Source organism: Chinchilla lanigera, unplaced genomic scaffold (genome assembly GCF_000276665.1).
Source record: "Chinchilla lanigera isolate Chin_1 unplaced genomic scaffold, ChiLan1.0 scaffold00015, whole genome shotgun sequence".
Lineage (NCBI taxonomy): Eukaryota > Metazoa > Chordata > Mammalia > Rodentia > Chinchillidae > Chinchilla > Chinchilla lanigera.
In genome coordinates this window covers 2,881,963-2,887,750 of record NW_004955416.1, presented here as the reverse complement: position 1 = coordinate 2,887,750, position 5,788 = coordinate 2,881,963, and positions in this window count along the sequence as shown.

Sequence of the window (5,788 nt, the reverse complement as noted above, 5' to 3'; positions counted from 1 at the left end):
CCTTCCCTTCCCTTCCCCTTCCTCTCCTCTTTCTCCTTCTCCTGCTCTACCTTCTCTTCCTTCTGTATCTTTTTGTATTCTGTAATATGTCAGTGCTTTGGGACCTAGAAAGTATTTCATTACAATCACTCACTTCCATCTTTCTTCTTGGTTAGAAGCAGAGACAGAAAGAATTTTGATGACTTCAAATTCACTCATTCAGTACTTTCATTTTGTAGACATATTAGTCAACTTTCTCATAGTTGGAACAAAATACCCAACACCCACAACTTACAGAAGCAGAGTTTTAATTTGGCTTGCAATTCTGGAGATTCAGTCCATGGTTATTTGTTTCCAAGGCAGAAATATATGAAAGAAGGGCATGGGAGAGAAAAGCTGCCCAACTTATCCAAGAAGCAGAGAGAAGAAAGGAGCCAGGGACGAATATATGCCCTCCAAAGGCACACACACAGTGACATACCTACTCCAACCAGGCCTCACCTCTTAACGGTACATGTAGCTATGACCTCATCAATGGTACACTACACTGATAAGTACAGTGCATCCATGATTTAACTGCTTTGGCAAAGCTCTACCTCTGAACACACAAGACTTTTGGGAGACATCCAAAACCACAACAGTAGTGAAGGAAATCAAGGGCAGAGAGAACCCAATTTCTTTTTTTTTAAATTTTAAAGAGAAAAAACAATAGAAACAATACAAAATTTAAAAACAAGATAATAGGAGAGTAACAATGTTTAGATCCATTTTTCATGCCTATATCTTGTAATCTGAACAACTACTTTGAGGATAACAACAAACAACAACAATTTCTAAATACCACACTCCTCCATGGTAGGTGTCAGCTTGCATCTCTCTATACCCATAGAGTAACTTTTTCAATTTTAGGGTCAACATTTCATTGTCTAATCAGTATCAGAGCATGCACATGTTATTCTAGTTAACATTCATTACAACAGTATGTTGTAGCAGTTAGCAGTCCCATTGTACAGATGAGGAAAATAAAACTCAGTATGTAAGTAACTCAAACTCAAACTGCTAGGAAGTCATTAAACAGTCATTTAGTAAGACCTACTCTAAGTTTAATGCTTTTTATGTTCTATCATACAATTAGCAGCTTCCATGAGCCAAGGATACTGATTAGTGCTACAGGGATAACCAAAAAAATTATAAGAAATTATACTTGAAATCCACAAGATATTAAGGAAATATGGTAGTTGTGAAAGAGCAAGAGAGATATTCAGAGACACAATCTATTCGAGGTTTTGCCTCTCTGTTTTCTCTGGAAACATCTTATTTTTGTCAACCCAATTTCCAAGCTTATGACATAGAAATGAGAAAATAGGGAAGAAAAGACATGGCTTGATCAGCTAAGAGAAGAGGGTGGAAACAAAGAACAAAAAGAAGGGAGGACTGGGATTTTGGAAAAGGTTTTTCAGAGGTAGTTGGTGGAAGTTTCGATTTAGCTATGAAATGTAAGACTGTCAGAGATTTTGGTAAAGTATGGCTTTGAGTTAGAAATTTTATCATTTTAGTGTTGTACAATAGACAGTTATATGGTTTGGAATTTTGTATAATTTCTGCTATTAGGACATATTTATTTCATATGACAGTATAGAGTATGGAGACAAGTATCCCTAAGGATCATATGGGTTACATAGTAATGATAATCCTACTTGATTAGCATATTTAGCTTTTTAAAGATTATAAAAACACTGTCTTATAAAGTCCACCAAAGAGATGGTTTAAAGTTGTGGAAGTTGAGACCAATAGCATTTTGTTTTGGCCAGGATTATGCAATCAACAAAATAACAAAATCAAGATTATAACTTCATTTTTTTAAGTCTAAACCCAGTGCATTCCACTACTATGTAGAATAGAGTATGTAAGATGATTAATAAATAATATAAGAATATGCCACTGAATCCAGGTGGGCCCATACTGGAAATATTTGTCAAATGGTTGAATAAATCAATGCGAAAATGTAGAACGCACCAGCGTACTGCAGGAGTTCACACAGGGACACAGAGACCCAGCGAGCAGAAGTTGTCAGATAAGAAGCAGCATCTCAAGCAAGGCAGTGGATGATGATAGGAGACATTTTTATGGAAGAAACAAGAGGCCACTCAGAGACAGGAGGTGTTTGGAAAATGAAGTTGTTAGTGGTAGACGCCTATTACAAAGCTTCTGACAGGCAGTTGAAGATCTTAGAGCGGGCATGAGAAGAGAAGGGGATCCATGGAACCTTATCTGCTCTTTTCTATTTTCTAGAAGAAAATCTATTTTAATAATTCTAATCCAGTGTGGTACATGTCTAAAAATGCAGGGCAAGTCAGCTGGATGACATTCCAGACTCCTAATAAACTAGCTCTGAACCCTTTGAATCTAGATCCCAGTTCTGCTTCATTTCCTCTCCATGGTTCTTTTAGTACTACCTTATGATATCTACTGAATGGTTGGATTAAATAGAATTTACGTCACTACATTTTTATATGCTTAGGGAAAATCCTTACTCTCCGCATCTTAGTGTTAACCTTGCACAAGGCTCATTTCTCCTTCAGGACAAAGATCAAGAAGCATATTAATACTTATCCCTGCCTGTATTTTGTTGCCTCTTCTTTTGAATACATTTTCTCCTCTGTATATTACTCTTTTCTATTCATGCAATCCCAGCTCAAAAGAAGTTAGTAGTTTAATACTTATTACCAGATGAACTCTCGTAGCACTTTCCAGAAAATTAGCCTTCCTTTGTTTAAAATTCACATTCCTTCAGAGGTCTAATCTCAAGTACATGTCACCTGTCACAGAAGTAGAGCTGATAAGTTAATAATTGGTACCAGTGTATGGTGACTAGCAGAGGTAACTCATTAATAGGTTATATAATCTTACTGAACTGATAGAATTCTGGCCAGTAGGGTAAAACTAAACAAGGCAGGAGACTGTAAAATTAAGACCCCTCAACTGAGTTGGAATGATCTCTGAAATGGAATTCAAGCTTTTCCACTTTTTATTGGTGGGATTTAGGGCAAGTTTCAGACTTTCCAGTGTCTCAATTTTTTGTATGAAGATCAATTTTAATGACAGTTCTTGCCTCCTAGAATTTTATAAAGATTAAAATAAATATTGCATGCAAATCACATATAATATTGGCACATAGTAAGTTCTTCTAATTTTATATATTATGTTTAGTATTAAAGGGAGAAAAAGAGAAATAAAAGTATATGGACCTTTTGTCAGAGGAGTACCAGGTTTTAGGAGATAATTGGTGAATTAAACAAGATAAGGAGAAAGAAAGGAAAGTGAAGCAACAAGGACAAAATGTTAAACACAGATGGATGATTTGTTATCTTCTTTACAGGGTAATTTTTGGTGGCTATGTTTATAATTTAAAATTTCTTAATATGCTTAAAATGCAAAAAAAGTAGAGATTGCTTCTTTCAGATATAAGACAGTGCTCAGGAATTATATAGACATATGCAGAGATTTTTCATGTACAGCAATCCCCCTTTATCTGTCATTTTACTTTCTGCAACATCAGTTCCCATAGTGCAAAAATATTAAGTAAAAATCCCAGAAATTAACTCATAAGTTTTTAAATTACTCACTATTTTGAGGAGTGTGATGAAATCTCATGCCATTCTACTTAGTCCTGTCCACAACACAAATCATTTATGTTATAAGATCAATTTCCCAGTGTTTCAGTGTTTATCTTAAACTCTTATTTTACTTAACAATGGCCCCAATGAACAAGACCATGCTATTTTATTATAGTATCCTGTACAGTTATTCTATTATTAGTTATTATTGATGTCTTATTCTGCCTAATGTATAAATTAGGCTTTATGTTAGATATATAAGTATAGGAGAAAATATAGTGTCTATAGGATTCAGTTCTACCTACTGTTCTAGGTATCTACCAGGGATCTGTCCACTCTAAGTAAGTGGAGACTACTATGTATAGTTTAAATAACTATGAAATTAATAGTAAATGTAAATCAGGCCAAGACTTACACCTTCTAACTGTTAGAAAATACTTTACTAAAAACTCCAGTGTTGGATCAGTAAGAAATTAAAATTTATTCTGTAACTTTATAATTTGGAAGCTGTATTCATTTCCTGTTGCTGTTGTAACAAATAACCATGTCATGGCATTGAATAACATGAATTTATTATCCTAGTTTAGAAGTGAGGAGTCTGAAATGGTTCTTACTGAGCTAAAGGTGTCTGTAGAATTTCAACACTTTTTTTGCCTCCTTCTTTCACATTTAACATTTCTTATGATTACATTGGATCCACTAAATCCAAGATAATATCTCCCTAACTCAAGGTCAGCTTATTAGCTACTTTAATTCCATCTATATCCTTAATGAGTTTTTAACCTAATGTTATGTAACCTCACATGGTCTGAGATTCCAGGACTAAGACGTGGTCAGTTTTGTATGATCATTATTCTACCTACAGTACCATACTGAATGGATTTTAGTCTACAGCCATACCACCCTGAACGCTCCTGATCTCATCTGAATGGATCCCACTTTTTATGTTTAACAGAACTCAAATAGAATAGATCCACATTTTTCATTGCCATATAGATGAATGGAGATTACTTATGAAGTTTAATTACAAAGGAATTCTTCCTGTTTACTAACAGTTTGGAGAAATTGATCAAATATTTATATACAACAGTTTCCTCATTTAAGTAAGAATCACCATACCTATCTTACATTGTTATTGTGAAAATTAAATAAATTAATATAAATAACCTAGGAAGGCATTTAAATAAGACCAAAAGAAATAAAATGACCTTTGTTCATAGATGACATAATCTTATAAGTAAAAAACACTAAAGATTCCACAAAAAAGTAAAACTAATACATCCAGTAAAGGAGGATACAAAACCAAGATGGAAAACTCAGTTGCATTTCTATCCACTAACAACAAACAATCTAAAAACTAAATTAAGAAAACAATCCTGTAAGCAATAGCATGAAGAATAAAATACTTAGAAATGAAGTTAACCCAGAAAGTAAACACTTTATACACATACAACTACAAAATACGAATTTCAACCATGAAGACAGCTAGCATGTGTTCCTGGGTTAGAAGATTTACTATTGCTAAAGTGTGTGTAATCCCCAAAGTATCTACATTCTAAATGTAACTCACATCAAAATACTGTATCAATGTGATTTTTATAGAAATACAAAACACAGTTCCAAATTCACGTGGCACCACAAAGGACCCTGTCTTGGTTACTTTTCTCTTGTTGCTGAGGCAAAATACTCAACGCCCCAAATTAAGGAAGGAAAGGTTTATTTAGCTCACAGTCTGTGGAGGTTTTAGTCCATACTTGGCTGGCTCCAAGGCAGGATGGTACTTGGCAGAGGGCAACTGTTCATGGTGGCAGAAGACAGCAAAAGCAACAAGAGGAAAAAAGAGAGGAGTGGCAGCAAGCAGCCTCTTCCTCTCTCTTACATATATGCAAACTATTCACAATAGGGCAGTGCAGCACTCACACCCATAATCCTAGAAGCCTGCCCCATGAATGCATGAGGATTTGGGGGGACATGCAGACACAAACCGTAACAGACCCTAAATAACAAAGACAATCCCAAGAAAGAAAAGTAAATCTGCTTTTGAGACAACACACAAAGCTACAGTAGTCAAAGTACTATAACCTTGGTATAAACACAGACATATATATGAATGAAATAGAGGAAAGTGAAGAAATAAATCCACATATATTCAGTTAAAGCATGCTAAGAAAAGGTGCCAAGCATATGGAATA